The sequence below is a fragment of the Pristiophorus japonicus genome, chromosome 1 (genome assembly GCF_044704955.1).
Source record: "Pristiophorus japonicus isolate sPriJap1 chromosome 1, sPriJap1.hap1, whole genome shotgun sequence".
Classification (NCBI taxonomy): domain Eukaryota; kingdom Metazoa; phylum Chordata; class Chondrichthyes; family Pristiophoridae; genus Pristiophorus; species Pristiophorus japonicus.
In genome coordinates this window covers 292694563-292706873 of record NC_091977.1, presented here as the reverse complement: position 1 = coordinate 292706873, position 12311 = coordinate 292694563, and the positions used below count along the sequence as shown (strand labels likewise).

Below are 12311 nucleotides of genomic sequence, written 5' to 3'. Positions count from 1 at the left end.
AGGAGCAAATGGGTACTTTTCAGAATGGCAGGCAGTGACTAGTGGGGTACCGCAAGGTTCTGTGCTGGGGCCCCAGCTGTTTACATTGTACATTAATGATTTAGATGAGAGGATTAAATGTAGTATCTCCAAATTTGTGGATGACACTAAGTTGGGTGGCAGTGTGAGCTGTGAGGAGGATGCTATGAGGATGCAGAGTAACTTGGATAGGTTAGGTGAGTGGGCAAATGCATGGCAGATGAAGTATAATGTGGATAAATGTGAGGTTAAATGTGGTGGTAAAAACAGAGAGACAGACTATTATCTGAATGGTGATAGATTAGGAAAAGGGGAGGTGCAACGAGACCTGGGTGTCATGGTACATTGAAGGTTGGCATGCAGGTACAGCAGGCGGTTAAGAAAGCAAATGGCATGTTGGCCTTCATAGCGAGGGGATTTGAGTTCAGGGGCAGGGAGGTGTTGCTACAGTTGTACAGAACCTTGGTGAGGCCACACCTGGAGTATTGTGTACAGTTTTGGTCTCGTAACTTGAGGAAGGACATTCTTGCTATTGAGGGAGTGCAATGAAGTTTCACCAGACTGATTCCCGGGATGGCAGGACTGACATATCAAGAAAGACTGGATCAACTGGGCTTGTATTCACTGGAGTTCAGAAGAATGAGAGGGGATCTCATAGAAACGTTTAAAATTCTGAAGGGTTTAGACAGGTTAGATGGAGGAAGAATGTTCCCAATGTTGGGGAAGTCCAGAATCAGGGGTCACAGTGTAAGGATGAGGGGTAAGTCATTTAAGACCGAGATGAGGAGAAACTTCTTCACCCAGAGAGTGGCGAACCGGTGGAATTCTCTACTACAGGAATTTGTTGAGGCCAATTCACTAAATATATTTAAAAAGGAGTTAGATGTAGCCCTTACTACTAGGGGGATCAAGGGGTATGGCAAGAAACAGGAATGGGGTGCCGAAGTTGCATGTTCAGCCATGAACTCATTGAATGGTGGTGCAGGCTCAAAGGGCCGAATGGACTACTCCTGCACCTATTTTCTATGTTTCTATGTTTGTATGTTTCTATAATTCCATTGTTTGGACCTGTCAGACTGAGGGTTCCTTCATTGCAGTTGAAAAAGATGAAAGAAAGAAAGACTTGGATTTATATAGCGCCTTTCATGACCACCGGACGTCTCATGGAGCTTTACAGCCAATGAAGTACTTGTGGAGAGTAGTCACTCTAGTAATGTCGGAAATGCGGCAGCAAATTTGTGCACAGCAAGCTCCCACAAACAGCAATGTGATAAGATCAGATAATCTGCTTTTGTTATGTTGATTGAAGGATAAATATTTGCCAGGATACCGGGAATAACTCCCCTGTCCTTCGAAATAGTGCCATGGGATCTTTTACGTTCACCTGAGAGAGCAGACGGGGCCTCGGTTTAATGTCTCATCCAAAAGACGGCACCTCAGACAGTGCAGCGCTCCCTCAGCCTGCACTGGAGTGTCAGCCTAGATTTTTTGTGCTCAAGTCCCTGGAGTGAGACTTGAACCCACAACCTTCTGACCCAGAAGAGGACCATGAATCACCAGGAGGAAGAGGAAGTTGATGAGCAGGAGGTGCAACAGCAATGGGAGCTCTGAGCCAGAAGCTGACCAACGCTTCCCTTAAATTACTTCTTCCACCGCCCCCTCCCCCCCAACCATTGCCTCCCGCCCCCCTTGCCTCCAATCCTTAGCACACTTTCTGAGCATTATCTGAACCTGTTCATCCATCCTCCAATAAAGAACTGCCAGCCCATCGACTGTCAATATATTTCCCATCATGTGTTATTCATAAAATGGCAACAGTTGGCAGGCCAGGGGATATAAAAATAGAAGTCCCCATTCCAAACCTCTGGAAAATTAAGTATGAGCGGATTAAAATAGCGCTATTACAGCCATAGTGCATCTGACCTTGTCCTTTTTTGCATTCTTCGTAACTCTTGTGGTAGAAAGCATTTACCTCACATGGCTAAAGTGGCAACATTCTGTATGTTGAGGTGTTGCTGTTACCAGGTCACCTGCATTGTGCTGATATTTCACTTGAGTGCAAGGACCCTGGTGGGATTCTTTAAAGTATGTGGTGGTCTCTGCGTGCTTCTTTCCATTAACTCGCTCTCCATCACCACACGTAGCTATCAGATGTTCAAAAGAATTATTGCTGGAAATGACTTCCTGCATTGAATATTTAACTAAGATGTTTTATAACAGTGAAGTCAGTTAATTAATGAAAAATTGGCCTCTTCAGCCATCACTATGGAGATAGTCATGTGCATTTTTATGAAACTATTAACTAATGAAAGAGATGTGGAGATAGGACTCCAGCTAACACCTCACTATAGCAAAGTGCATAGAATTATCTGCATTACACATTTGCTATCCTTGGCACCTTAGACAAAGGAATGTTGCTTTTCTTGTTGCTTGGATGTTCCAAATCTGGCTCGGCTTATTTTCCAATATATTGATTAAAATAAATGAAATGCGAACTGTTTTATTAGTGGGAAAAAAAGAGTGAAGAGCAATAGAGTTCTCCAGGCCAACATTTATCCCCCAACCAACATCGCTAAAACGTAATCTGCCCATTACCACATTTAAAGAAAGAAAGAATTGCATTTATATAGCACCTTTGACAACCACCAGGCGTCTCAAAGCACTTTACAGCCAATGAAGTACATTTGGAGTGTAGTCACTGTTATAATGTAGGAAAAGCGGCAGTCAATTTGCACACAGCAAGCTCCCACACACAGATAATCTGATTGTTAGTGATATTGGATAAGGGATAAATATTGGCCAGGACACCCAGGATAACTCCCCTGCTCTTCTTCAAAATAGTGCCATGGGATCTTTTACACCCACCTGACAGAGCAGACGGGAGCCTCGGTGTAACATCTCATCCAAAAGGTGGCACCTCCAACATTACAGCACTCCCTCAGTACTGCACTGGAGTGTCAGTCTAGATTTTTGTGCTCAAGTAACTGGAGTGGGATGTGAATCCACAACCTTCTGACACAGGGGTGAGGGTTCTATCAACTGAACCACAGCTGACACAGTGTTGTTTGAGGGATCTTGCTGTGTGTACATTGGCTGCCCCATTACCTACATTACAACAGTGAATTCATTTTAGAAGTATTTCACTGTCTGTAAAGTGCTTTGGGACATCCTGAGGTTGTGAAAGTGTCAGCTGTGGCTCAGTGAGTAGCTCACTTGCCTCTGAGTCAGAAATTGTGGGTTTAAGTCCTACTACAGGGACCTGAGCACATAAATCTAGGCTGACACTCCAGGGTAGTGCTGAGGGAGTGCTGCACTACCGGAGGTTCCGTCTTTCAGATGAGGTGTTAAATCGAGGCCCTGTCTGCTCTATCAAGTGGATATAAACTATCCCATGGCACTATTTCGAAGAAGAGCAGGGGAGTTATACTTGGTGTTCTGGCCAATATTTATCCCTCAATCAACTTAACAAAAACAGATTATCTGGTCATTATCATATTGCTGTTTGTGGGGGCGTGCTGTGTTCAAATTGGCTGCTGCGTTTCCCACATTACGACAGTGATTACACTCCAAAAGTACTTAATTGGCTGTAAAGCGCTTTGGGACATCTGGTGTTGTTAAAGGCACTATATAAATACTTTCTTTTTTTATATAAATGGAAGTCTTTCTTTCAGTGGAGGGTTTTGCGGGTTAACTGTTTGTGCTTTATAGTTTTATACTTAATTTTTTAAACTTTGAAATCATTTTTAAGGTGTCCTGGTATGCAGAAAATTACATTATATGCTTTTAAATAGCAGTTGATACATTATGAATAACTGCTGTCATAGTTCTTTTTGGATTAAATTTTACCAAAAGCACATTGACTTTTATGGAGAGCCTGGACCCAGTAATAAATAATGCAGCATATTTCAGATCTGGAGTGCTGTCTAAATCCTATATTGAGGAATACAACACATATTTGCTGTAACAATGTTTAACAGATTAAATTTTAAAAAACAGCCAGTGTACAATCATATACTGCTTCTTGCAAAAGTTGACATGCAATTGTTCATTTTCTCTCCTTTTTTATTCGTCAGCCTGTGCACAGTCCAGGATTTATAGCAGTTTGGTACATTTAGGTAAGCACACAGGGTTCTTTAGCAAACCCCCTTTGACAGCTGGGGATGGTGTGATCCAGGAAGCAGAGTTGTGCTGAATAAATCAGGTGACACGCTCCATCTCCCCGTTGAGATGGAATGAGCCTGGTTGCTGGCTGAACAGGCGGAGAAGGAGATGCCTTAGTGTACACTCCAGGGCTGGAACGTGGAGCCGCTCTGAAAAAAAGGACTCCCAGCTGAGAGGGACTTGCTTAGCAGTGGAAAACCGACACCAGCCATGGCTTCAAATTTTAATGATATCGTGAAGCAGGGATATGTGAAAATCCGCAGCAGAAAGCTGGGGGTGAGTGGAAATTCAATAACGGCGTAAAATGTGCTTGTTAACAGCTGGATAAAACAAAATCTGAATTGGTACCAGGGATACAATCCTGCTGGGCGTGCATCTAGACAGAATGGGCTTCTAATAGAACAATGATGGAAACTGTCATTAAAACTGTACATTAATAAAAATGAACTATAAGGTTGTGTTCAATACAAAAAAAACAGCTGGTCAAATAGAACTTTGCTTTTATCAGTATGATTCCTCATCTGTTAGACACTGGTAGTGCGGAGTTTCTGAAGCAAATAATTGTGATATGGATTGTCCTGCCCGGAAATTATGTTTAGTCTCGAGGTGCTGTATAGAAAAACAAAGTTAAGGGGATGACACTAAATGTACAGATTTGTTTTGAAACCCATGGCCAGTCCACACTAGTTGTGTTTTCGGGTTGTACCAGCTTGCAGCCAGCGTGATGGCTGTTTCGACAGAAGGGCAGTTGTGATTCAACCTCCTTGCATAGTATTTATATATTGCATTTTTTTAATTGAAGCGGATTATTGATTTTGATTTTAATCACATTGTGTCACACCACTCCTCTCCTGCTATCGGATACTGCTTGCACTGTGAAATCATGTTCTTTCTGCAATAAATTGGAACTGACGACAAAGTTGTTTATAACGCAACGTGCAGGGATGATTTTACTAATGTGCCGCGCCAGGGATTTGCGCTTTTATGCTATTTTTCCCCCCAATCAGATGTTATTCAGTAGACCTAGTTGTATGCTGCCGTGTAAAATGTGTCGCATTGAGCTGCTGTGTTTGATCGGCGCAAAAGCCACAAGCAATGTGTTGTAAGAGAGTGGCACAGCAGAAGGACTATCGGATGTGAATGTGAGTGCAGTAGCAGGACAGCTGGGGACACTTGCGTGTTGTATCGGAGCATTACATTAGAGGGGCTAAGGTACATTTTGAGTACAGAGGTACAGCGGCTACAGGAACTTGTGGCACTCACGGGCATCTAAAGGTGTTTTATGGGTGGATATGGGGTTGCAGGTTAAAGAAGCCTAACCTTTTATTTTTACAGAGTCTTTTCCCAGTTCCACCCATCTGAAAATAATCAAGTTCATAGAATTGACTCGATCTCATGAAGGCCGCCTACACTTTCATACCAGGTTGGTGGTATAACTTACACCTGGGCAGTTCAAAATATGACCACCACAGACAGTGCTCGAATAGCATCCTATTCTGAATATTCTTCATGATGGGCAGTACTGAGAAGTGTATGTGTTTGCCCCCCAAAAGGTTGATTAGCTTGTCCCTATTGTCCTGATAACTGTGGAGATGCAACTTGGTGGATATGTTTCCAATCTGTTGGAAAGATTTGGGCGAACCATGCTTTGTTGCTGGACGGAACCTTGCACAGACTGGTTTATCTCGCTCATAGCAACAAGGGCCGTGCAGGCCAGTGACTTGTGACTTGAGCAATCGCTGAGAGAAAGTGGGCATGTGTTGTTCAATCAGAGCTGCCTCGGCAGCTTGCGGTAGTTTGAAGCATTGCCCCGAAAGGAGGAGATGTAGCTCTGGGCACGAGCATCTGGAATGAGAGGGATGGTAGTGGATCATCACTGGCATTTTCTGAGAATTACATGAGAGGACGCCTGCTGTGGAAGCTCGCTTATAAGGAGATATTTTCAATTATTTCTCTTCGACCACAGCCAACACCATCCTGACTGGGTATTACTGATTCTTGTTGGTTCGGCAGATACTTGGTGCTGATCACTTGCGTAAATGTTATTCAGGCCTACGTGCAAGAACATTTTGTTTAAACCTATTTGGAGGTTTCTGCATCTGAAAGTGTTATAAATACTGCTACAGACACACTCTGTGACCTTCAGCCAGTGTGTTATAAAATACAATTGCTTTCATTTGTTGAGTAAATTCAAGGCTGAGATAGATTTTTGGACTCTAGGGGAATCAAGGGATCTGGGAATCAGGCGGGAAAGTGGAGTTGAGGTCGATGATCAGCCATGATCTTATTGAATGGAGGGGCTGTATAGTCTCCTGATCTTAATTCTTATGTTCTTGTGTAACTAGTTTTTAAAATGTGCATACTGCTTTTAGTTAATGCCTGTCTTTGATTTCCACATTTATAAACAAAATTCTATATACAGTATTGTATTTTTAAAGGGATACTGTCACCCTATGAGAGGCAGAAGCAGCTGTGCCATAATGGGAGTATGATTCGAGTTTTGTTGCCGGCTACCTATCAGAATGATGCCATCTAAAGTGGCAGTAGACTTTGAGCCTTCTGCAACCTTTCCAAGTGTTTAAACACTGGCGGCTTCCTACAGCAGCACAGTAAAAATGAGAAAGCCACATGATATTGGCAGGGTTACTATAAATGTTGGCCTACAAGCCTGAAGGCAATGCTTGTTTAGGGACATGAGGTGCCTACCAATGATGACCACACTGTTGAGATTAGTCCACACACTGACACAAGTTTTTGACATTGCCCCAGCTGCTCTTTGCTTTCTTGATTGAATTCATTTCTCTGGGTGCTATTAAATGTCCCTTATTTTGATTGATTTCTACTCGTAAGTTAAATCAGTGTGATGGAATTCAATACCATCATATATATTGTTTAAAGGGTTTTTTTTCTTTTTTGAAGTTGGGGCAGGGGGAGACTTTGTGAGTTTATCTGGGGAGTAGATGAGTCAAATAGACCAAGAAGGTCCAGCTTCAGACCCTGTCTGTGCTGAGCTAGCTGTCTTCAGCTGGGACAGTTGGTAGGTGTACTGTCAGTGCCTCAGGGTGAGGAACCATCAAGCAGGGCTCGCACTCCTGATCACTGCCCAGCGACTGCTGCTGGTCGTGTGCATGTGAGTGTCAGGCAAGGACAGGCTTCGGGCTCGAGGGTCATGCCTTCCACAGTCAAATAGCCTGATAACAATCCCTGCCAGAGATTCCCGTGTGAATAGTTGCCACTTGGGTGAGCTACCTGAGGGCCTCTGGCATCCACGGAACTGTAGACCAGTTTGGAGTCATGCTTTCAGAAGAGAAGAGAACCATTTATATATTAAAAAAATAGGTGATCAGTGATGGAGCATTGAAAGCAAATGTTCCATGATCCCGGTCACAGATTACCAAGCATGTCCTTGTTTGTCAAATACTGTGCAATGGTGTTTATTCATTCTGAACTCTGAGGAGACCAACTCTCTGTTAAAGCCAACCTTTCGTTTGACAGAATGGGGCTATTCTTGTCAGAGTCCACTCTTGTTCATTCGCTGCTGAACGCAGGCTTAGTTTTATTTTGGGCATTGTTTAAAATGTAAAGCCAATATGCACTAATCCCTCCTGAGAGGCTTTTCTATTTTAAAAATAAAAGTATTTTCTTTAACAGTTGCCTTGGTGCACTCCTAATCCTAATCCTACCTCCCTCAGTCCTGTCTAGGAGTTGGCTATACTCACAAACTGCAGCCAAGTGACCCTAAACCAGCCGGTCTCTGCAGTTTGTCAACCGTCACATAGTGTGAGAGTCAGTGCTTGCTTGTCTTCCTTCCACTCTATCTAGGGGACAGGCACAGTGACAAAAGGGATAGTGAGCCAACATATCTCTTGTGCTACATATAGAATGATGGGATGGGTCGAGAGGGGAATTTCGCCCACTGTTCCCGCAGCCTGCCTGCATTGAAGGCAGGGAAAGCAAAAGCATCACTCCTGTTTCTGTTCGCTTCAAACAAATATATTTTAATCTATTATGGCAACAACATTGCGACATTAGTCATTCCGTCATCAGCAATGTCGAATGACAGGATATTTTTCTCTTCATATTTACAAATATTAGGTTGGGCATTTTGGCTGTGTTTTCTGTCACACTTTGCAGTGCTGGCCATGCCAATGTGGGAGGTGCCAAGTGGATGGCAGGTGCTTCCCTACAGGGAGGGAGGGAAAGTTGGAGAGCTAGTCATCCTTGCTAATCTCTGGGCAATGTGTGTTGCCCGCAGCCCGAATGCATGGTTCTTGCTGCTTCCCTGAGGAGGGGGCAAGGTGTCAGTTGTACTTACTCGGCACCTTGTGTTTTTTTTTCTACAGTCAACGCGCGATATAAAACCAAATTTTGTTGCTAGTGGAAGAAGCATTGATTTTTTTTTTTTTGTTGCAACTATTGTACAATATCATACGCAGCTAGACGCAGTGTGACACAGCTGGCTTGAAAAGTGCACTGTTTCAAGGAAAAAGCAGGTACAGAAATTAAGTACCCAAATAGCATATTATTTTATGTATACTTTGAACAGCAATAATGAACTTTGTTGTCTTGTCAAATTGAGCATCAATGATGTGAGATTGACAGGTTTGATCTTCTCTATTGTCCTTTATTAACCTCATCCTTACTTCAGCAAGACACAAAGGGGCCAAAATTGCCCACCGCCGAAAATGGGGCACAACTACCCTGTTTCAGTTGATTTTACCGGCGTGGTGGATGCGGTGGCCTCTTGAGCGAAATTTCGCTCTTTGGCTTTTTTTCAGCGTACCGGAAGTCAGTCATAATGGGGGTGGAAGTGCGGCGGTGAGCGTAAGCTCATCGTCTAGAGGGGTGGAAGTTGGGGACGGGCACAGTGTCTGCTGCTGTCAGTCATCAGCACAGCACTGATGACATCATCAGGGTCACCACATCTCTCCCATTCACTTAAAGGAGAGATCTGTGCGATTCTTTAGGTTAAATCCACTGGGCCACCAGGGAGGGTTTTGGCCAGGCTAGCAGCCTGGCACCCAAGAGGAGGTGCCAGGCTGCCAGTAACCTGGGGGCATAATTGTCGACCCGACACGGCAGTCGTCTGACAAAAAAAAGATGGTAGCCGTGACAATGCGCCCTCCCCTTTAATGGCAGCTGCACCGCCATTTTAGAAGGACTCCAAGCTCAGTGCACCAGCAGAAAAAGCTGCCGTTAGCACCGAGCGGTGGGAGCAAGATTTTCTCGGCGGAATTTCGGCATTGGGGGGAACATTAGCGGTGCGCGCTCTGCTGGCACACTTAGGACGGAACGGCAGCAGCGGAGCAGTAGTGGGGGGAGCGGGTCACTGCTGGGATACCGCAGGAGTGGAACTTTCAAAATGGCGGCCATTGTAGGAAAATCGGCAGTTTTTGCATTCCGCAGAGTGGTCACCAATTTCTGGCGGTAACAATTCTTAAAGGGAGGGGCAATTTTGGCCCCAAATGGTATGTGCCTACTGCTGTTTGTTTTCTGTAATAATGCCTATAAGCAATATAGAAATGGCTTCAGTTGACCCTGCTCTGACCCGGGATACTGTACCTGATTCTTACTCTAGTTTAGCGCTGGGCCAAGTATTTTCGGGCTGTAATGCTCGCTTAGCTGTCCAGTCAGCAACTAGAAGAGCCAGTTATCTAATATTGCCAGCAGCCTTTGGTACTTTGTGGAGCTCTTCCAGTCAATCAGAAGGTAAGGAGACATCCCATGATCCTAAGGTGCAATAACGATTAGCAAATTCAAACAGTTCAATTCTAAGCAAACTCAGCTACCACGATATCTCCAAACTCATGATAATAATGGCACGAAGTGAGTATCATAGCAATTGCTGTGCTTGGAAACTTTCTGAGCGATCTCTCAAACAGAGGTCAGATGGACTCTTATATTTCTATCCCTGTAAATCTGCAATTAACACAATACAAATGCATTCCTAATAAAGTAGGTTCTCAGAAGCCCCTTGGATAATATTGTGACAGCTGTCTAAGCGCTTTCTATGAAAATAGAATTGCCTGAAAATAGTTATTGCCACAAGTCCCAGTTTAACATAGCCTTTACATTCTTACTTTATAATGAATTAGTGTCAGCCATGGCTCAGTGGGTAGCACCCTTGCCTGTGGGTCAGAAGGTTGTGGGTTCAAGTCCCACTTCAGCACACAAATCAAAGCTGACCCTCCGGTACTGTACTGAGGGAATGCTGCACTGTCGGAAGTGCTGTCTTTTGTCTGCCCTTCCAGGTGAACATTAAAGATCCCATGGCACTGTTTCGAAGAAGTTATCCCCGGTGTCCTGGCCAATATTTATCCCTCAATCAACATAACAAAAACAGATTAGCTGGTCATTATCACATTGCTGTTTGTTGGAGCTTGCTGTGCACAAATCTGCTGCCGCGTTTCCTACATTACATCAGTGACTACTCTCCAGAAGTACTTCATTGGCTGTAAAGTGCTTTGAGACGTCCGATGGTTGTGAAAGGCACTATAGAATGTTTATTTTCTTTTTATGGGGGGTGAGTTGAAATGAATTAAAACAACTGTGGTTCCTTCATTCTGCAAAAACATTTGCACATTAAATAGACCATGCGAGTAGGAGACTACAATTATGAAGCTGAATTTCACTTACAAAATTGTTATTGACTACTTATCCTTTCCCAACTCCATAGTTCTCACCACATTGACTTACACTTCAACGTGTGGAGTAATCTAGAACAATTTCTAATGTCACGCCAGGCCAGGGAGTCGATGTAGATCTCGTGAAATGCTCCTCCTGGTTAACCTAGTTGAGAATTGATAATCTTCCAGTATGCATTGTGAGAAGCTTTAAAATGACAGCCAGATTGTTGGACTTGAACCTCTGACCTCTTAATTGTGAAGTTAACATTCTTATCACTGTGCTGTTGGTATTCATAGCCGTTCTCTGCTGAGGTAATAACAGGAAACTCACTAGGGAAAACTGACACTCATGGCTGATTGGGAGCAGAATTCATGCTAGTTGGTCTTCAAAGCAATACATTACTTACAAACCATTGAGGATAAAGTCAAATCACTTCCTTTTATTGACTTCAGATGGAAAGGAGACCATTTTAAAAGGCCAAAGGAAAATGGTGAACACTTCTGGCAAATGTTTTTGTCTCAAAGATTTGTAACTCTACAAGAGTACCTAATCTTCCAGTTTTTCCAAATTATCCTTCTCAGCACTATTTTAATAAGTTCATTGTTTTACAAATATCAGAGCCATGTGAATGGTTTACAATCATTTCAATTCCATTTAATTCATCTGCAAAGGGTATATATAAACACAACAATGAGGTAGAAAAGCATTTTGCACAGAACAGGTTCATGTTCCTATCCTGGATTGGCTCTAATTGTCATGACAGGCCATTGTAAGTCCATTCAAGGCTGCTTTTATCAGTGTCTCAGTTAGTTTCTCTCATCCCTTCAGCGAGATTTCTTTCTGAGCATTAGTTGCTGCTCACCTACTCTTTCGGGGTCTCGCAGAAATGATGATGAGCATATGCCCTGACTAAGGGGGCGGGGTTACATAATAGTTTGGGGATGGCGATTAAGGGGGTTAAATTGGTCCTGGGCTGTAGAGCAAAATGAGCGATAGCGAATCAACAGCCTATTTTACAGATCACCTGATTTTGCTTTCCCAAGACTAATTTCAGCTCCAAGAAATGTGTGGTCAAGAGTGAATTGGGAGCTATTATGTCTGTGATGTACTTATGAATGACTCCACGAGGCAATGTGTTGTACTCAAACTGTAGTGACCTTGGTCATTTATTCCAAACTCCAGAGTGAGGCACAAGCATGATGTGCAGCCTTTTATACTGGGCCCTGCCCCCAGGGCAGGAAACCCCTGGTCTCCACCAGTTGCACCCTCTAGTGGTGCCAGCATGTATATACACAGTGTAAACCTTATTGATCGTACATCAGGTAAACAAGTCTCCATCTTATGCAACTATACAGTGACTACACAGAGAGTACACCTATAGTCTGCATATACAACAGGAGCAGTTTTAACTTTTATTGCTATTATACCTGAATGTGATCTACAGAACAGAAAGCACATAGAGTCATAGAATCATAGAAAGTTACAGCACGGAAGGAGGCCATTTG

At 43.5% G+C, this 12311-nt stretch overlaps 1 protein-coding gene across 1 annotated transcript in view; it reads left to right on the top strand.

The window, feature by feature from the left end:
• Positions 1–4446: 4446 nt before the first annotated feature.
• dok6 (docking protein 6) overlaps positions 4447–12311 on the top strand; it is a 684792-nt gene continuing 676927 nt past the window's right edge. The window contains exon 1 of the mRNA XM_070872699.1: positions 4447–4455. The gene's annotated coding sequence lies outside the window, so the exon portion shown is untranslated. The remainder of the gene's footprint in view (positions 4456–12311) is intronic.